We start from the raw sequence: 22405 nt of genomic DNA, 5'->3' as shown, positions 1-22405 counted from the left end.
TTTACTCAATGGTTCTTGATATAATGGTTGACATCTTAATGCAGGGCAGCAGAATTTGCCACCCCAAAATGTGTCTCTTTGGCTTGATTATTTTTAAGAACAAAAGACTCAGAAAAAAACTTTGATCTTCTCCCTAACTGCCTAAAAGAATGTAAGGATAGAAGGCCTGTTTTCCTACTATACTATAATATGAACTGGGTGTGGGAGACAGGGAGGAACCTAGCAAGACCTATTTGATCTAAGTCCTCTCCATATCCTATTGTGCCTGCAAGGCATGGCAAACATTTGTTTACCAAACATTTGCTTTCCATCTCCATGTGAATTGCCTTCCTGCCCTTTGAGGTCCCAAACCACTATCCCCAACATCCTCTTTGGCTGAAGGCAATATTTAAAGTGGTGGCTTTAGCCATTGTAGCAAGTTACTCAATTTTCCTGGGATTCTCCCATGTATACACATCATTAAATTTGTTTGATTTTCTCCTGTCATCCTGTCTCATGTCAATTTCTTAGAGCAGCCAGAAGACCATAGACAGGTAGGGGGAAATTCCTTTCTCCTCTCCAGTTGGGGATGAGGATGGGATAAAACTTAACTGGCTGGACGCTGCTTGTTCTGGGACTACTGCAGCTGACAGATCCTGGACCTCTGACAAGAGCTGGCAGCAGCTAAGAGTTCTTACCATGTCCGTGTCCCAGATCTCTGCCTGCAGGGTCCAGCGGAAGCAAGAGTGGTGAGTTTTTTCCTCTTCTAAATTTAAATTAGCCAGGGAAAATATTTGTGAAACTAGCTTCCTGGACTCAGGGACTCTGGGAATTTTGGTAGAGCACTCTTTGGTTTTTACTGGTCCTTCTCCTCCCAGAGATTGTCACTGTTTTTCCCTATCTCTGTCTTTTGTGCTGTATGTCATCAAAATGAAAAACCATAGGGCAGGACACAGGCATGGGCCCTATAAGCCTTGACAAATAAAAATGGCAAGCAATAGGATATATTGGAGCATATGAGGAAGCCATTTGGTATAAACCTAATTCGGCCTGACTTTGTTTTTTCCAAAAGGGCCTGACAGTGGCTATTGAGCACGCATTGCTTATCTGCTTAGACATTTCCTACGGCCAGAACAAAGGCCCTTGAGATAAAGGTGCAACTTCCCCCCACATTAGCATTTCCTTAGGGATAAGCATTTTTCCTTAGGCTAGGAACTGATTGCTGCACTCACCTTTGACCACCCAGCTCACCTGTGACCTCAGCTGGAGACAACAGAGTGCCACCCTGCTGTGTTCACTGAGACAGAAGACCTACCTGCTGTTTCCATCGATCTCTGTGCCGACAGAGCAGTTTCGCGACTATTGTAAAAGGGACATTTCAATCCTATGTGAAACATCCTCTCTGGGGGTATATAACCACTCAGTGCACCCCACTTCTTTGGTGCCCTTTCTTCCTTCAGGAAGAAAGGCCCCGGGTTATAATCCTCAGATTTAAGCTCAGAATAAACTCACCCAAATTTTCATTTATAGATTGGTTATGGATTATTTTCGTTGACAGCCTGTTGTCTGGACTGGCCCTACAGTCTGGTGACAAACCTTGCTGTGAGTTAATGAGCACATGAGGTAAAAGCTATTACTAAGGGACATCTTGGAAGCCAAGCTGTAAAATTGGTGGGCACAAGTCCAGCATTTAAGAGCCATTAGGGTGCTCACCATCCCAAGAGGTCTCCTGTGATAGGATAAGTTGGTCACAGAAGAGGTTAGATGGAGACAGGTCACCTGACAACCTCAAGAAAACTTTCCTGCAAAGAGGTACACTGTAAAAACAGCACACAATCCCCAATTCTGTGGCAAATCCCTCTCAGGTATTAGTTTGACCCCAAGAGACCCAAGGCTTAGCTACAGCTATTAATGTGCACATTAAAACAAACAAAAAAAACTACATGAGGTTTTCCTTTTGTCTTGTTCTGTGTTTTGATAGCTTGGCTTTGTGACCAGTGAGGATATCCTCCCTGCCATCCAGAGGATGCACGTACTGGTGTGCATCTTGGCAGCCAGGCAAATAGACTGAGGTTCTGAGATGCACTCTTTGTCCAACTGTGTCAGCTCTCAGGGGAGTTTGTCATAAGGGGTCCCAGCCCATAAGAGGCCCTTATAATCTTAACCTTCATTGCTTGTTAGTGCTGGGAAAATCCCATTCCAGTAGCCTGCATGTTGTCAAAGATTAGTGGGTTTGTGACAGGAATGTGGTACACCAGAGAGACTGTTTTCACTACACCATCCTTACTATCTGTGCAATGAAGGCCTTTGCTTTCTTAGATTATTTTGGGGAGCAAACTTTCTGGATCTTGTAAGGGCTGTTTCTTTTGCACTCTCTTTTGAGGATGCCACTTAGGTCCATGTTTATGCCATAAAGGCTTATTGATTTAGGTGACTATTAAAATCCTACTCATCAACGGCCAGATGATGGGTCCTCTAAATTGGAAAATCTTCTAAATTGGAAACTTTTTTTGAGAGCTCTCATTATAAACTGCTGTTTTATTAATATCTATGAAAAGACCAAATTAAATGGGTGGACATAGAAATAACAACTAGCCTTAAGAACTTAATCTAATTTGGGTCTCAGCTTCCTCTCATGGTCTTACAGATGCTAACAAAACATTTAGTTCATTAACAAGAGAATGGGAAGAAACCAAAGGGAAAGTCAAGGGACTCTTCTCAACAAGGTTGAAATGTTTCAAATAGTTATTAGGAAACAAGGTAAATAAAGCAAATATTAAAGTGAGGCAAAAGAGGAATCAGAAAGGGAAGAGTCATGAGACTCCTCCCAATAGCATGGAAATCTTTAGATGATTATTTAAAAATGAGATGAATAGAACAGACATTGATGAAGTTAAAACAAGAGTTTACATAAAGCACTACCCAATGTTGGGTGGGCAAAAGGGGCTCCCTACTGGCCCTCCCAATATTAAAGGGCTCCAAACAAGTCTTCTCTATTTAGCCCAGCTTGGAGAAATTTTAAAAGCCAGAAGGCAGAGATCACAATGAGAAACCTGACCAACAATCACTTGAGGTAGCAGTTAGACAAGTTAATCATCTTAAAGACTGACAATAGGGCCAGAGTCCCCTGGCTCGACCTCTCATGGCAGAATAGATGAAATGACCAGGAGATGGAGAAGAGAAATTTCCAAGATTCTTTGATTCAGGAATCCCATGAGCTGTGGTACCAAGACCCATTCATGGGACTCTGATTCGGGCTACAATTAGATTGAGAAATTGTAAAAGTATAAGGGTTGATAGAATTATAAAGTTTGGAATGTTTGAGCTAATATCATATGAAGAGGTTATGTCAACTTTTCCTGAATATTTTAAAGGAATGGATGATATGTCTGGCCAGGAACGCTTCCCCTGCCCAAAATTATAAGATTGAGACTTCTCGATAAGGTCCTAATGGAAGCTGTGGTTATAGGTTTAAGAATTGATGAAATTTTGTTGGAGAATTGGTGTATTTGAATGGGCTTTATGTGAAGTGATTACATCTCTTTTGCCTGATTGTATTATGGGTTGTATGATGGGGATGGATATTGTGTCTCACTGGGGAATATTTCCCTTGCCTGATATTGTAAAATGGAGAGCATATTAATCTGCCCTTCAGGCACCATTAGTTAAACATGATAAGGGGGTCAAGAGGGTTGCCTGAGCCCACACAGTGTAAGATGGAAACTGGAGGATGATATTCAAGGGCTAATAGAAAGGATACTGGAAGTTCCCCCTCCAAAAGGTGAATTAGTCTAGGGTTGAATTATGCACTCGGAAAGAGAGCCTCAGTTAAAGGCTTTGTGCAGTGTCATACACTGTCCTGAAGTTTTAGAACACAAAAATCTTTCAATGTGCTTCTTAGTTAAAAATCTCCCTGACATAATGAAGCAAATTGAAGAAAATGTAGTTGGATGAGCAGATCAGCCTTTTGATATCATTCAGGCTACAACCCAAGTATTTGAGAAATTGATAGCAAGTATCTTTGTCTTGCAAATCTCTACCAAATCAGAAATGTAAATGCAGCCGACAGATTTCCTGAAACTGATCCTGATTAGCTCAATTGGTAGAAACTATTAAAAAAACAAAAGGAGAAAGTATTTGGAAATTTGGCAAAAAAAAATCTTAAATATCCTCTCCACAAATGTTAGCAAGAACATTTAGCAGGTCAACTTAACCCTTTCCAACTGCTAAAACAAAATTTGGATTCAACTATTCTTTTATAAATTAATGAGTGTGGTATTGTACCTAATTCATAGCAAAAATTTAACCGAAACTATAAGGTCTCTATGTCAGTGTGTTCACATATGTGTATATAAATATATACATATATATATGTTATAAATGGGAGATTTTTTTTACTTCAAGATGGCATGGCCAAAATTAAGAGCTTCATTTAATTGGCTTAAAGTAAGCATTTATATAAATCATTTCTAATGTAATAGAAACTAACCCAAATGTTTTTCAAATTATCATGATATAGAATAACCATTTCTAAATAAAAACATTTCACTTGCTTGGTTTCATTGAGACAGGTTATGTTCTCAGAGTTATCAGCATTGTATATGATACAGACATGCAGCCATTTTTCTACCTGGGCTTATTAGTCAAATAAGCTCATGTCATCTCTGTTACAAAATTTGTCAACAAAAATAGTAACTTAGAATGATAGCAAATTTTGTCTGATGTCTCTTGAAGTTTTCATTGGTACCCTAAACACAATTGTTGGAAGCAAGTGATTTATGTTGAATGCAAGTGAAGTAAGAGTTTATAGATAAATATTTTAGAAAAATTATATTTAAGGTCATGTGGACTTAAAATAATTTGCACAAATCTCTTTGGTAACTTGAAATCTCAGAGTTTTGCTAAGTTAAATTAAATGATGGAAAATTCATTGAATATCTAGATCATTTTCAAATAGGGTAAAATACAGAAATGTTATTTGCTAAACAAGTCTAAGTTTACCTACTTTTGTCTTCTTATTACAGAGAAACTAAACATGTTTGGGTTTATTAATAACAGATTTTGTGCCACACAAAAATTTTCTGTGAGAAAGCACATGTTTCTAGAAAGTATTTATAAGTCTGCCATTCCACAGAATGCTAATGTAAAAGACTGTTCATAATTGCTTACTTCCTAGTTTTCACTAAAAATTAAAGTTTCTAAAGGTTAGGATTTCTAATTAATACATGTGATTAAAGATACTAAAAATTAATGAGGGAAAGATCTCTGTATGCAGGGAAAGTAAGGTCCATGCTTTCAGTAAAGGAAGATGTGAGGAATGGAGATTGATTCTTTGTCAAGGAGAATAAAGGTAATTTTTGTCCTAAGGAGAGGCTAAGAAGGAGAGAAGGCATGGGACAAATTCTGAGTGTAAGAAAGAAAGTTATAGAAGGTGAGTGGAAGAGGAACCCTGAGAAAAGAGTTTTGCGCATGGTCAAGTTGGCTAAGATTGAAACGAATTTAATTCAGTAAATGAGTTTTAATATCAAAAGTAAGCTGGTACAAAATTAGAATTTGGTTTTCTCTCTCCTAAAAGGATAGTTTTCTTGGACTTTTAATCTACTCCTGATAAAGAAGTTATGAAAAGTTTTTCCTTATTTTTGAGGAAATCTACCTAAAAGGCAAGGATTCTATGTTTTGTCAAAATCATTCTTATGTTCAACAAAGTTGGTCTTCCTATTGAGAGCCATGGTTTTTTCTTTTTTTAACTGTTTAACTCACTGTGTTTGCCTTTACCCTATTTTATTGTCACTTTGGATAAATGGATGACTAAGCATTGTTTCCCAGTGGACATGTGATGCTGTTTAACCAAATGTTTAAACGTTTTTTCTTACTTTTGACAAAACTCCAAAAATTCAAATCCTGAATGAAGTCTTCTTTGTTTTTGACCTGAAAGTAACTGAGAATTTTCAGTGGGCCCCTGGGACTTCTCAAAGAATTTGTTCTCTCTTCCTATAAAATGGGAGATATTAAACTAATTAGGCTTATTTGGTATGTTAAATTGCATGGAAAGCATTGTCAAATAAGTGATGATAAACCTTCTGAAGTTATATTGCATGAGTAAATGTTAATGTAAATGTTCTAAAAATTATGTAAAACTCTTAAAAACCTGATAGGTCATGGTATAATTCTAGTGGTTATCTTAAAATGTGTATTACAGAAATAACTGAATTTCTTTGTTGATTGTATTGTAATCAGATCTTTAGTCATGCCATTTTAAGTCTTTTTTCATTTACAGACTGTTGTTACCTTAGTCAGATGCTTTTGCAAATGCATTTCATCTTCAGAAAGATTGATGAAATCTCTCTTACTAACTCTTACTGAAGAGTAATGCTTACTCTAGAATACAGGTTTCTGGTAAACTCTCAGATCATAAAACTGAACTGAGTAAGAAATTACAAAATTCTAATGGAAAAACTGATGGCTTCATAAAACTGCTAACAAAAGATCAAGAATTGATTATGTAAGACTGAATGAACTAATGAGGATGATCAAAATTCTTATGACTGTTTGTTTGAAATATTGCTTTTCTTAATGTTTTGCTTTTCTAGATTTAAGGAAAGCTTTTTCTCTTAGGCTGATTTATAACCTTAAATGTAGTTAAACTTAAACTCGGTTTAAGCTTCGTTTTCTCTTAAACTATGATTTATAGCAATTTGGTACATTATACCTTTCTAAGTGGGATGGAAATATTTATCTTTTTCTCCCTACCTGATTCCTCTAGAATTTGGAAACTCTTATTGAGTATTCTTATTTTCATGGCAAAATAGTTGTTTACATAAGTTCAATAAGAATCCATACTCCCTATAAGAGGACAGTTCCTAGTGAGCTTACAAGGTGAAGTAAAGAAGGTCACTGCCTGGCAGGTGCAAGAAACTCAGGATATTTGGGGGACCTTGAGAAGAGAGGAATTCACCCAAATCTATAGGTATCGCAGGTGGAGTCTGATGACAAGTCTTTGGCTTAGCTTTCTTGGCTTCAAGAGGCCTTTAAAAGTTTAATCTGAGATTCCTTATGGAAAGTTCCAGCAAAGTAGATTTAAAAGAACCTTTATAATTAATTGCCATTCTTGCTGCATTTATGTAATAAACAGGAAAAGTTTATTTAAACTAGACATTTTGGAAACAAATTGGTCTCAATTTGGCTCTCCTTGGTAGAAATGAGGGTGATTTTAGAGATAAATTATATTTCTATAGAAACCATAACACACATTTGTGGATAGTAGATTCTAGTTCTGTTAATGTCTTTGAGGTTTTGTTTTCTACCTGTTAACTGGACTGGATTCTAAATGCTTTTAATTTCCTCAGATATCTGGCTACAAATCTTCAAACTATTATTTTCAATTTTTTCCCATCATTTTTATTTGGAATCATTGAGAACTGAAACCACCCTTTTTCCTGAAGCCCTATAAACTGAAGCTGAAAAATTTGATATAAACTTAAGAGAGATCACCACAATAGCCCATTTTTAGACAATCTTCAGGCCTATTGCTATGCAAGCCACTCAGAAAGATACCTGAACACCCCATGATGTCATCAGAGACATTTCAAACTGCAAAAGATGCTTCAATACTGACATTGAGAAATCTTGATGGGCTGTCCCCTGAGCTCAGAAACTGGCTTATAATTTGCTCCAATAACTAACCTTTATTTTTCTTGTTTCCATAGAAATCCTTCATTAAATACATGATTGCTTACTTACACAATGTAGGCCTAACTTTGGGAGCCCACTTGCATCAGCTCCTCCTGAAATGAATTTAACTGGACTGACCTATTGTCAGTACCAAGAGACTGATTCAATGAGATGGAACAATCTGCCAACTCAGCATCTGGACAGTGAAACTTCTTAGAGAAGTTTGAAAGGCAGAAATAAAGGTGAGCAGAATTTGCCACCCCAAAATATGTCTCTTTGGCTTGATTATTTTTAAGAACAAAAGACTCAGAAAAAAACCTCTGATCTTCTCTCTAACTGCCTAAAAGAATATAAGGACAGAAGGCCCATTTTCATACTATTCTATATCTACTATGAACTGGGTGTGGGAGACAGGGAGGCAGCTAGCAAGACCTATTTGATCTGAGTCTTCTCCACATCCCATTGTGCCTGCAAGGCATGGCAAACATTTGTTTACCAAACATTTGCTTTTCCATCTCCATGTGAATTGCCTTCCTGCCCTTTGAGGTCCCAAACCACCACCGCTAACATCCTCTTTTGCATTTGGCTGAAGACAATATTTAAAGTGGTGTCTTTGGTCATTGTAGCAAGTTACTCAATTTTCCTGGGTTTCTCTCATGTATACACATCATTAAATTTGTTTGATTTTTTCCTGTCATCCTGTCACATGTCAATTTAATTCTTAGACCAGCCAGAAAAACTTAGAAATATAGGGAAGTTTTCTTCATCCTTTATACTAGAATTCAACAAAAATGCTATTTTTCTGATCTTCACTCTAACCTGTTATTTTTGCTACTATGTAAATGGGGAAACTCAAAGGTATTAAGAAATTTGTCAAAGTCACAAGGCTGGGTCATGGCTGCTCTGGATTTGAATTCACATCTCTCAAGAATCAACTTTTTTTTAAGAAAAATATATTAGAAATGTTGTATAACACTAAATGAAAAGATCACAAAAGAAAATAAAGTAGATATTGACTACAACATCAAGGAATTTAAGAATTCACCCTTGAATATTAGCCAGATACATGTTTTATGTAAAAATAAGAGCGGTAAATTTTATCAAAGAATATATACAGTGCTATGAGGTTTCAGTGGAGGAAAAGCTGCTTCACACTGGGCATATAGGAAGGCTTCCGAGAGGTGAAGATATTGGATCTGGACATGTGGGTCAAGTAGATCCTTAGCTTACAAGGCTGGGCATTCCAGACAGATTGAACAGTATCAGAAAAGTAAAAGACCTTTAAGGGAAACAGAATGTGGTTTACATAATCCAGAGCATATGGTTCATGTAGAAAGTAAGGAGAGAAAAATAAGATTAGAAAAGGGAGTTAAGTTTCAAATCACAGAATTTCGAATGAACCTTTTTTTCAGGTATAATAGCTGGTACTTGCACCTTTGCCACTCACAATCTGCTAATTTCTGTCATTTCTCTAAGCACAAATACTATCGTTACACTACTTCCAAGAATATAGCACATATCACCCCCTTCTGAAGCCCTACGGCTGCTATCACTCCCCAGCAAGCTCCTAAACCTACCATCTCCACCAGGACTACATTAGCGAGAACCATCACCAAGATGCTGCTAAAGGTACCCACCACGTCTCCTTCTTATAGAACGTGGGTCATTATAACATTAGCATCAATCAACAAAATTGAGGCTAAGTTTAATGGATCTACAGACAAACTGGGTATCAGACAAAAAGTTGCACCTAAGACTTCTTTGGATAATGAGAAACCTAGCAAATTTGGAACTTCCCTGAAACTTAATAAGCTCAGCACTCATGGTGTTGATGATCAAATGGATTTTGACACCATCTTTAAAGTTGACACAACTTTTGAAAAAGAAACAATTGCTACTTCTCCAAATGGTGACAATCCTGATGATGAAGATATCTCAATATATTAGATGCAGTGAATAATCAAAACTTGAAAAAAGGTATGCATGAATGTATGTGAAGGACCAAGCTACAGAAACAAATATGTAGCACCATAGCAATTAATTAAGAAATAAGCTTTCATTTTGAGCTTTATGTTGATTAAATGTCATGCAAAATAATTTACTGTAATTTTCTATTGCTGTACTTAGCAATAATTTCAATCTCATTTTTTAAAAAAATACTTGATAGATGAATTATTGGAGGAGATACTATAAAACTTCAAGCATATACTGATTTGGAGTAGCTAGTAAAATCTACATTGATCTCCAATTTCATCTGCCAATGTGCTTTTCAATTTGGGGGGCCATTATTCCAAAGTTTTGTTGTTCTCCAACTCCCTACTGATAGAACATATGAACATACAGCAGCTGCTGCTTCTGTTACTACTACTACTACTATCAACAACAGTAATAATAATAACTAAGACCTCTGTAGTTCTTACTATGGGCTAGGCACTGTTGTAAATATTTCACATACGTTAATTCATTTAATCCTTACATCAATCCTATGGAATAAGAATTATCATTATTCTCACTTTACAGAGGAAACTGAGGCATGGAGAAAGTAAGCCATTTGCCCAAGAACACACTGCTACTAAGTAGAGCAGCTAAGGATTGAATTCAAGTAGGTCTGGCTCCGTAGTCTGTGTGTCTCACCACTGCCCTGCACAGCCACTGAACCTAAATATCGAGTTGAAAATATTCACATTCTGATATCAGTTCAGGTTTTGAATACTCTTTACATTTTATAGAGATATAAGCTGTAAACAAAATTTCTTTCAATTGAGTGCAATTGTATCATAAACTATGTACTGGGGAAAAAGGCAAATTAGTTGAGCTTTCCATGATTCTTTTATGTAACCCAGAGAATGCTTTCAGAATAAAAATATTGAATAATAAAATAGTATGCAACATTGGATAAATGATGAGAGATGTGAAACTTTCTGCATTAGAAAAATCTATTATCATTAGAAAGTTCCAAGTTATTCAACAGAATTGGAAATTGTTGAGATAACATTAAAACATTTTATAAATTAGTTTGAGGCAGGCAAGAAGAAGGTAGTGAGGGTGAAAAGATATAAAAAGAAATGCATATTCTGAGTTGTTTGTTTTTTCAGATGTGGAAGTAAAAGAACCTGTAGTAATTTTAGGTTAAGAAAATTTACTAGTATCTCCTAATTTATAGACATGCTATAGTAAGCTATGCATTTAAAGATCTTGTAATCTTTATCTAAATATCTTAAAATCATACATTATGACAAGAGGGGAGAAAAAGACTATCAATATTGGAATCTTTAAAAGAACTTACATAAGCAATATAAAGCATAAGGAAATATTTCCAATTTTATTTATAAATGATTTTTTTCTATCTTTTCTTTCAGGTCTTGTTCACACTCAATCAAGCATTTCTGCTATTTGATAAATTTTTCTCAGAGATTCAGTAGCACCTGTCTTTCATTGAATGTTATATATTTTTAGGACCGTGAACCTGTCCCCTGCATCTTGTCAATGTACTTTCAAGGTTCGCAAGAGTAGTTGTTACTTTTCAATAAAACTTTCTGAAAGCAAATCAATCTTGAGTTAAAAAATTTTAAGTGACTGGATTAAACTAACATTAATATTTTATGTCATTTACATTTTAAGTTTTAATATTATTAGAATAGTGATCTAAATTTATTTTGAAATTTGAGAAAATAGAAAAAAACCAAAACACAATTATCCTCCTACACAGAGGGAGGAGAAATGGCCTTCTAATCCAGATGTATACATCTCACAGTGTTATAGGATATTTTCTCTACATATAGGGGCAATTTCACTGAACAGTATCACACATAAAATTCTCATTATTATTTTATCAAAATTTATGTAACCAATTCTCTATTTTTAAACATACATTATCTCCTTTTTTTTTTTAATAATTCTATTCTTTTTTTTTTTTTTAGGTTTTTTTATGTTTTTCCTTTTTCTCCCCAAAGCCCCCCAGTACATAGTTGTATATTCTTCGTTATGGGTCCTTCTAGTTGTGGCATGTGGGATGCTGCTTCAGCATGGTCTGATGAGCAGTGCCATGTCCGTGCCTAGGATTCGAACCAACAAAACACTGGGCTGCCTGCAGCAGAGCGCGCGAACTTAACCACTCGGCCACGGGGTCCTTTTTTCTTTTACAAACAGCTCTGTGATACACATTGCTGAGATCCACAACTACTTCTATGGGATAAATTCCTAGACATGAACTAACTGAAGGCAGTACATCATTACACACACAGACACTTGTCTACAGAGACTTTACAAAACATTTTATACGCCAACTGCTAATTTCGGGAAAGTTGTAAAGGGCTAGTGCCAAATGTAAGCAGTGAAATGGTTTGACCTAAAACCATCACACCTTGCTGTGAGACTTGGTGTGGTAGAGACCAATTAGAAGACCATTAATATAAGCCAGGGGAGAGACGATGGTGGCTTGGATGAGGGAGGCAAAAGGAAGTAGGACCATAGATATTCTTTCACGGATTACCTGATAGACTACATGTGAGGGGTGAGATAAAGACGGTCACATGATTCCAAAGTTTTTGGCCCGAAAACCGGAAAAGATGGCAAACGCTACAATATAGCAGGTATTGGTTTCAGTGTAAGGACAATCAGGAGTTCCATTTCAAAAATATTGAATTTGAGATGTCTGTTAGTGATCTAAATGGCAATATCAAGTACAGTTGGATATTCAAGTCCGAAGTATAAGAGAGAGGTCAGGAACAGCAAGATTATACATCTAGGAGCTACTACCAAAGAGATGGCATTTACAAGCATGAGACCAGATGAGCCCACTAAGGGAGTAGTTGTCAATAAGAAAGAGAAGAGTCAAACACCAAGCCCTGCGGCACCTCAACATCAAGGAGCTTCTAAATAAAACCAGAAGTTATCATTTTAGTTATTTTTATTAATAATAAAACTGAATATGTTCTCTTCGATTAAATTTCTGAATCTCCTTGTGTTAATATTAGGGAAGATATAAAAATGTTTAAACAAACATAAACATATAACATTAATACAAGAAATTTTTTCCCAAAAAACATTAGCCGAGTAGACACCAGGTAACGGAAAGCATTCTCCCCAGAGGGAACATGTAAAGCAAAGATCAAGATCTTTCCCTTAGAAAGTTGTTAAACAAAATGGAATATAGTTCCTGATGTCTGAGGACAAGAATCTTTCCACTTAAAACACTCTTTTGGCTATGTCCCACCATCTGGCTAACAAAACTATAATTTTGAACTTCATGAAGGGATATATAGTGTTAGTGTTCTGAGGCAAATGGAAAACATATGTGAAAGAAAGAAAATCTCATTATGAGTCAAATCAGTGTAACACTCTTAAGTGTATGTGGCCTTTCTGGTTTGAAATCGATGACCTCAAATCTCATGAAAAGACAGCATTACGTATTGTTCTGTTATTGGCACATTACTATATTGCTGATTATCTAGCAGACGGTCAACTCAAGAGGCTCCTTGAAGCAAAGGTGAATTAGAAGACACATTCCTCTAACTGTAGAGAAATTGCCCAGTTGAAATACGTTGGATCTACTAAAGGAGGTCCTTGGAAAAAGAACGACATTCTTCTCCATTTGATCTGTCATTAGTACCATTATTATTATTATTATTATTATTATTATTATTATTAATTGATTGATTCTCAGTACCAACCACAGAGGCTAAGAATATATAGCTGTTTAATAATTTTTAATGAATGAATAAATGAAATTTATTATAATGAATGCTTTAAATAGGAGATTTAAAGTAATATTTTTACTTACAAGTCAATTAAGGTAAACAGCTGTGAATTCAATTCAGTGTATAAATGTTAGGTTTTAATTTGTTAAGAAGACTGACAAGTAACTTGACAATGCATTTTATGCATTAATATATGCATTAATAAAAGTTCTCATTTAAATCTAAGAACATCTTACAATGTGAGTGAGGAACATATTATCCTTTTTCCACAGATGAGGTTTCTCTATGGTCAAATTGCTAAGTGACAGCTAGGATTTAAATATAGAGCTTCTAATTCCAAAGACAACTCCATTTACCATACGAGAACAATCTGATCATAATTACTTGAATGAATTTTCAAATACACTGATCAATTCTCACATCTGCATTTCCCCAGGCACAGAATTTTTACCATCTGTCCTGGCTTGTGCTGTAACATATATTTACATGTGAAAAATGGTAAATGACTGAGAATAAAATAACAAAGATTCAGGCAAAGTAAACTTCATATGTAATTAAGAATACACTCAGAAACCTCTAAAGTACTTGTAAATAAAGTAATTCTGATATTCGCTTTCAAACAGGTTGACAAGAAAGATGTTCCTCATATTTTTCCAAATAAAATTATTTAAGAAAATGTTTCAACACATTTTAAGCAATTGGAAGAATTTTGATTGATATTTTCTCCTTGAATATTTTCATACATTATTTCCATTCTACTAAAATAAGATGGAAGTAAATTATGCAAAAATAGAGATAATTGAGGTCCCAAAACTGTAGGAATACATGGCAATATATTAATTACTTTATGATTAATACTAAGATACTAAATAAAGTTTTCCATTGACAAAGTTTTTCAAAAAGGAATGAGAGAGATGAGACAGTAAATACAGGTAGAATGTAGGTTGGAGACAGGGAAGGTTTTCAATACGTTTAAATGCTGACAATATAAAACCATGAATGAAGCAGATATTATATAATTTAAAAGATCACCCACAACAAGTTTAATTATTCATCATAATGAGTGAAATCTGAGTAAAGAGAAACAGGTTTATGCATATCTGCAGTGATATACATAACTAGAAAAAGAGGAGGATTCAAAGTAAGAATCAAGCATGAGAAAATAGAGAATTCAAAGGAAAAGCAGGAGAGAAAGCATTGAGAAGATTTGGGAAATTCTCCAAGCAGGTTAGGAGGAATTAAATTTATGAAACAGATTAGCAATGCCCGTGCTTCCCTTCCATTTCTGTATCCTCCCATCTCAAACGCACGTATGGGTGGTGAGGTTCTCTGAAGTCTACATCAGGAGGGGGTGGACACCTCAAACTTGTTTGCTTTCAGCTAAATGAGCCTATGATTCTGTCTTAAAAAACAAGAGCAATAAACAGTTTTTCCACTCAAATGCCAAGTACACAGTTATTTCACAAACGGGACTATTTGGAACACAGATGGTATACCCACGTTTTTCTTTGCTTTTCCGTGACTGAGCCCCTTAATTTTAAGTACTCTGGGTTTTTTTGAATATCTGTTGAAAGACTCATTTAGTAATTTTCTCATGCTTTTCCAGCTTATCATTATTCATTAACATACAATTTTTTGTAAGAAAGTTTCACAATTTCTATACATTCAATTCTTGAAAAATGTGTGTAAATTCATCTAAACAACTCTCCGTTTTTCCAAGTTTTCTTTTCTTTTTTTCTTCATTTCTTAGAGAATTATTTCCACAACATTTTAAGCCTCACACAAGGCTTTGGCTCACAATAAAAATGAATTCACATTTTTAGACTATTGTCTTCCAATTCATGAGTATGGTAGATCTCTCTGTTTTACTAGGTCATTTTTAACTTTGCTTAATAATTGTGATAGGCAGAACGACAACCCCCAAAAATATCTCTGCCTTAAACCCCAGAGCCTAAAAATATGTTATCCTTTGTAGCAAAAGAGACTTTGCATATGTGATTGAGATTAAGGACCTTAAAATGGTGAGTTTATCATGAATTATCCAGGTGAGCCAAATTTAATTACATAATCCTGACAAGTAAAAGAGGAGGGCAGAACAGTGGGCCAGAGAGATATGACACCAAAAGGACTCTATGGTTTTGAACATGGAGGAAGGGGGCCGTGAACCAAAGAAAGTGGCAGACTTGAAAAGCTAGCAACAGCTCTTGGTTTACAGCCAAAAGAAAATGGGCCCCTCAGTCTTAGAACCACAAGGAACTAAATTCTACCAACAACCCAAATGAGCAGGAAACAGATTTTCCTCCAGAGACTTAAGAAAGGAATGAAGACTTGACACCTTGGTTTTAGTCTGGTGAGACATGTACCAGATTTCTGACTTTAAGAACTATAATATAATAATTTTTTTAAACCACTGAGTTTACAGTAATTTGTTATAGCAGAATAGAAAGCGAATACAATACAGGTTTATAGTTTTCAGTGCAGACCTAGAACATATCATTAGATTTGATAAGTGTTTTGTGGAAAAACATGTTTGTCTGCAAATAGAGTTTTCTTTCTTTCTTTCCAGTCTTGTATTTCTTTTTTCATTCCTTACTGCCCCGGCTAGGACATCAAGTATAACATTGTGTAGAAGCAGTGATCAGGCACCTATTGTTATGCAGCAATAGATAAATAAGACACGTTTTGGTACCTGGAAATGGGGTGCTGCTGTAACAAATACATAAAAATGTAGCTTTGGAACAAGGCAGTGAACCGAGGCTTACAGGATATTAAGAAGCATGTTAGAGAAATTCTAAATTGCCTTGAACAGACTCTTGGTAGAAATATAGACTTTAAGGACACTACCAGTGATGGGTCAGAAAGACGTGAGGACCAAGTTATTGGAAACTAAAGGAAGGTATCTTTGTCTCCTGATGCCATTGGGAAAGCATAAAATGTGCATAATGAACTGGATGATCCAGCTAAGAAAATTTCCCAAAAAACTGTTAAAAGAATGCCTAGTTTCCTCTTGCTGCTTACAATAAAATGCAAAAGGACGGAAATACATTATGAATTGAAGGACAGACTGTTAAAAGAAGACAGGATTTGGTTGTTTGGAAAATTCTCAGCCCCTCCAGACAGCAAGATATGCTAAACTTATGAAATGGCTTCCAAGCAAAGTTAAAGACAAGGCACTGTCAGGAAAATATGTCTAGGTATAAAGCCAAGGGTAGAACTCTAAAATTTTTACTGAGACCTCAGAAAGCACAAAAGTACTGCAAAGTACTGTTCACTCACACAAAGAGCCTTTTAAAAGATTGTGTGTGTCTCACAGATCTTCTCAATCAAACAATAAGACCTCTAGGAAGCTTAAGGGTGTTGTCCCTCAGCCATCCCAGCAGGAAATCAAAGTAGGGTTGGCTTATCTTAAAGACTTTGTGGGTGATACTCTTACTTAAAAGAGTGAATCCTAATGAGATTCACAAGAGACTCATAAAATTTTTGAGAAAAGTATATTAGCAAAACATTGCCAGCTTGACCTGAAGAAGACAGAACAATCGTTCATGCGTAAAGGGAGAATGGACTGAAGCACCAGCCTTAAACAGCCATTACTGTTTGCAGTTAAATTTTAAGCTAATAGTCCCAATGAGATGGGTGGATGAGAAACCCAGTTTTTAAGGCCCAGGACAGGATAGAGAGATCTGCCTAGATAATTCTGAAATTTTAGTTGAGTTAACCATCCTACCTGTATCTATTTTAAAAAGTAGCATCTCTAGAAAACAGCACTCTTTATAAAGATTATTAGTCTTTACAAAATGTGCCTGGGCCTATGTTAGAGAACATCAAGACAAAATTTTTTCAGTGATCTCCAAAGTCTAGTCTGCTGCTGTTGTTGATTAGATTTGTTTTCTAATTCAAATTCATCTAGGTCTCAGACTCCTCCTACTTTAAAATCTCCAGTGTTCTCTTGTGTGCCCGAGCTGTGGATTGCCTGATTACTAGATGCTCTAAGTAGCGATTTCTTGTTTGGGTTCTCCAGACTAGTGTTGAAAGCAAGAGCACTGGTTCCCCTCAGCCACAAACGGCCCACAGGCATTTTGATTCTTGGTAAACTAGTATTTATTCAAATAAAAGTAGGGAAATAATTATTCTGTGTGTTATGGAATTGTATGTACATTAGAATGCGCTGGAAATTGCAGGGCCCTCACCGGGCTTTGCTGGCTTTTGCTGAATCTCTTATCAGTGCCTCCAGACCCACTCTCCACCTTCTGCTCTCTGCTCTCTTCCCTGGGATGCTCACCGTGTGAAGTGACTCACTACACTCCTTGCCTTCTTACTTCTTGTTGGATTCAGCTAATTAGCAAGCACTAGCAGGGAATTAAGGGAGGAACTCACTCCCTGATTATCTCATGAGTTTGGAGATGAAATAAGAATGGGTGAATGGATGATTACCTAGGTAAAGAGGACAGGACAAGAAAAGAGTAGGTATTGGAAAAACATATTAACATAGAACCAGTTACTGCTACACAATTCTTCTGTCAAGAGAAATGTAAGCATACAGGAGTTAATAAAATGAACTCTAGATTTATCTTTAAAAAAATCTGTATACTATTATTAAGTCATTATACATAAAGTCACGGATTTTGGCAAAATAATGGATTTTTTTATTTATTAAAATTTAAAGTAAATTTTACTTTACTATCAATAAATTCAACTTTACTTCAATATTGTTGAATTAAGAACCCAAATAATTCCAAAAATCTATAACTGAAATATGGTGTTTCAGTATTTCAGAAAAAGTACCATATTGAGAGTAAAAGTATACATGTTTGAACTCTGACATTTATTCATTCAACAAACATTTACTTGCTTAAACTGTAAATTATTGGGGGGGAATCATGTTTGATCAGTTCTTGAAAATGCCATCATTTTGAGGTTGATCTTGGTGATAATGCAGAGTTGAATGGTGATAACTGTAAGCAAAGAAACATAAGCATTATCAGATAATTACAAATGCAAAAGATAAAAAACATCGCACACTGAAATTAATTGAAATAAAAATATTTTTCTAGAATTTTTATATGCACATATAATAAAGATATATCTATTTAATACATTTTATTATTCCTCAAATGACACAATATCTGCAAATTCTCACCTATTTCTGAATTGCTGCTATTTGGAATTAATCTAAGAATACAATTTCTATTTATTCAACCACTCTTATCCTTCTTTCAAAAATATATACGACATATTTATTTTCCTTTCAAATTTTCTGCTAGGCAATAATTTTACACTACCTTGATTTTCTAAACATTATATTTTAAGACAGATGGGCAAGTTGGTCTGAAACTCCCTTCTCCAATTACTGGATGTGAACCATGTGTCAGCCATTATTCTCCTACTTTTTTCAAGACAATCCAACATAAATATATCTAAGGTCATGTTAATACCCAAGAATTTGATAGTCATATGTCCAAGTATTTAATACTTTATTTAATTTCAATAAGCATTTAAATGTGAAATGATTAATAATCTCTTTCCTCCATATCAATAACATGTTAACTGTGTATAATTCATTTTATTGATGATCACAGAAGCTTAGTCTACTTTTCTAAAACTTCCTGAATATCCTTGAGTTCACATTGGAGAAGGCATGAATAATTTTTACATAAACATAGAGATTATAATGTTACATGATAAAATTTTCATATAAGGATCTTCCTTACAAAATTGTTAAGTATAAACTCAAATTTAGGGAATATGCAAAGTCCTTAGCCTCCAAAGTCCTTTCTACTATATTTTAATATTCAATCAAATAAAATCCATAAATTTGAACACCTAAAATAATATTGACTTCATAAAGGAGAGTGTTATGATTAGTGTTCCACAGTAATGGTAAACATAAAAGAGAAAGTAGGCAAGTCTTATTATCAAATCACCACATCAGTCCTAAGTATATATAATTTTATTGACTATAAAGTGATTATCTCAGTTCTCAGATAAGACAATATTGTGTATTATTATTGCACAGTCTTTATTATGATACTGATTACCACGCAGGCACCAGTGATTCAAGTGCAGCCACATCCTGACTTCTGATCTTCACGAGTTTCTTGGAAGAAAAGGTGAATGAAGAAAGTTTGTCCAAAAGAAAGTTAAGTGGAAGTTCACTTGCTCTGTTAACCACATATCAGTGGATCAACACTCTTTTCTGTTTGTGTTGTATCTCTTTCCAATAAATCTGTAGCCACTCAAGGCAGGAACTGGGTCTGTCTTGTTCCTGCTGAATTCACAGTGCCTTCTATAGAGAGGATGTCCATTAAGTATCGTTTGAATGAATGAATAAATCAAAGTTGTTCTTCCAAATCCAATAATGCTGAGATTAAAATTTATATTAAATATATCTATCAATAATAAGTTATTAGGAAAATTCAATACACAAATAAATTAAACTGTGAACAATATTGTCACAGAGTCCTACAGAGTTTAAGAAGTAAATGAATATTCCAATTTAATTCTAACTCACTCAGTTAAATAGAACAGAGATGATTCTCATTTTATAGATGAGAAAATGGCATTTACAAATAAGTTTACCAAGCTCATCTAGTAAAAGAATGACAGAGCTAGGAGTTAACCCTAGGCCTTCTGATTCCAAGTTCAGTGCTCTTTTTACCATTCTAGAATTGCCTTTAAAACATTTTTGCATTTTTTTCCCAAATACACTGGTGATTTCTTACAGCTGTATTCGTTCAGAATCAGCACTTCTGCCGTTTGTTCTGGTATGTGATTTAACATAGATGAATATGTAAAAATAGTAAATAAATCAGTATAAAATTAATTTTAAAAAGCATGCCAAATGGAAATTATCTACATTTCTCATTGCATAGTCATAACAACTAAAAAAGTATTCAGAAAGTAGATTACTAGATAATTTAATGTGAGCTTTCCAAAATTTGGGGAATTCTAAGTCCAAAGATTTGAGGGGGGTGTGGTGGGACAGACATATTTCACAAATTTCCATAACATGGACACTGAGTTTATGTGCTTAAATGTGTCTTAGCTCAATGGAGGAAAGATTATTTATGTCCTCTTATTACATTCTTTCAGACATTTATCTTCAATTCCATTAAACTTTGAAAGATTGAAGCAAACTATAAAAATGAAGTTAATCAAATTCCAAGAATTTGGGAACATTTTATAATCTATAAACTATTCTATAACTGCAAATAAGACACAACTATAGTTTTTTAAAAGTGAGTGATATACATAGAAAGAAAAGTACTAATTTGTTAATTTTTTAACCATCAGATTTTATCATTACCTCTTGCAAGTAAAAGATATGATAGAGTTCTCAATGCTCCGGGGACAGAAAAATCCAAAGGGCAAATGTTTAAAGATTAAACCGAAATAATCCTACATATGCAATTTTTTTCCCTAGCACCCATTCCCTACCACAACCAATAGACAAAAAGTAGGAGGTACAAAAGGAAGGCACAGTGGGCTATTAGATGGAAGAACCATTCAACTAGTTCTCTTTACATCTGCAGGTATGAAGTCATAGAGGCACTGGCCAGGTCAAGAAGAATCAAGTCCTGACCAAGATCCAAAGGAGACACCCCTCTCAAGGTATTGTGTGGATAATGACAATACTTCCAGGGCACTTTTACTCCAGAATCATCTTTTTTCTATTAACACCTAGTTTCTTAATCAAGAAGTGGCCAGGGGGCACTAATGAGTTCAACTTTGGACAGGCTGAGTTAAACGCTCCATGCTAACAACCAAGCGGAGATGTCCACAAAAGCTGGATATAAGGGTCTCGATCGATAAACTTAGAAGTCAGCTTACAGGTGAATGCCGTTTCCAAGGAGATGCAGGAGATCACACAGGGACATTGCTACAGAGTGAGGGAAAAATAGCGATGACGCCAGAAACCTAATGTGGGTAGAGAAGGAAGAAAACCCATGAACGAACCTAAAAAAGAACTTCAGAGAGGTATGAAGAGATCCAGGATAAGGTGGTTTCACAAAAGCCAAGCAAAGAGGGAAGGACTCCTTGTCAAACGCTAGAGAGATTGCCATCCTGTAAGACAAGAATTACATTGACAATAAACACATTATCGAACTGGATTGGAGTTGTTCCAATATGTAGGCAGAATAAAAAGCCTGCTTGCTTAAACATATCTGGCTAGCTATGCTTTACTCTAAACAATACATCTAACTGGATACGTTTTACTCTAAAATAGAATTATGAGCTGTCAGGAAAATAAAAGAGTGGTTCTGGGGGCAGGTGGAGGGCATATAGAATGGAATTAATTTCATATAAGAAAAAGAAAATAGCAATTTTAAAACAAGTAGGTGATATTTATAGGACTGTAGGAATTAATTTTATATTTCTCAACATTTTTTCTAGGTCCTAATTTACAATATTAAACTTCTCACCTTAACTTTCCAATACTGCCTCAAGAATTGATTGCAATAGCACATCAGAAATTAGACTATTCTAGAAATTCTGCTTCTTTCATTCTCTCACTTCTTAGAAGTGTTCATTTTTACTTCTTCAGCTTTTGTTCAATAAATCATTTTGAAAACCATTTGTTCCTTGCATCCATTTCTATCACTGTGATACATTTGGAAATGAATTTAAAAATTAATATGCTTAGCCTTCTAAAAAGCTCCTAATAATAAGTAATACTTAAATACAAGGTTGACCTGGACCTTAATGTTCCCCTACTCTTGACTTAACTTTGAACAGGTTTCTTCCTGAATCTAGGCTCCTGGCATCTTAGAACACTTGTTTAGAAAATTTACAGTTGTAAATTCTTTCTCTACCCCTTTGAGATGTAAATCTAAAAGCCTCTCTCCAACTTTACAACCCAGGAATGTCTTTATTAAAGACCTGGGAGCCAAGGAAGATAGTACCCCTTTCTCCCAGTTTCTGTGGGAGGGGAGGAACCTAACCTGGGTAAACACAAATTAGCAAACAACAGATGGTCTGATCACAGAGAAAAACATCTATGAACTCAAGAATTACCCAATGCGCTCAACACATCCTATTGATCAGCATCCCCGTAACAT

At 35.3% G+C, this 22405-nt stretch overlaps 2 long non-coding RNA genes across 3 annotated transcripts in view; one reads left to right on the top strand and one right to left on the bottom strand.

The window, feature by feature from the left end:
* Positions 1-627: 627 nt before the first annotated feature.
* LOC138923462 (uncharacterized) lies at positions 628-20960 on the top strand. Its single transcript, XR_011437098.1, has 3 exons — positions 628-728; positions 19392-19456; positions 20879-20960. It is a non-coding gene; the product is annotated as an uncharacterized lncRNA (long non-coding RNA).
* The window catches only part of LOC111772891 (uncharacterized), a 71835-nt gene continuing 67580 nt past the window's right edge, over positions 18151-22405 (bottom strand). For both annotated transcript variants that reach the window (XR_011437096.1, XR_011437097.1), the window contains one exon: positions 18151-18301. This is a non-coding gene — a long non-coding RNA (uncharacterized lncRNA). The remainder of the gene's footprint in view (positions 18302-22405) is intronic.

Source organism: Equus caballus, chromosome 3, assembly GCF_041296265.1.
Source record: "Equus caballus isolate H_3958 breed thoroughbred chromosome 3, TB-T2T, whole genome shotgun sequence".
Taxonomy (NCBI): domain Eukaryota; kingdom Metazoa; phylum Chordata; class Mammalia; order Perissodactyla; family Equidae; genus Equus; species Equus caballus.
Note: the sequence above shows the minus strand (reverse complement) of the source record. Positions and strands in the feature narration are given on the sequence as shown.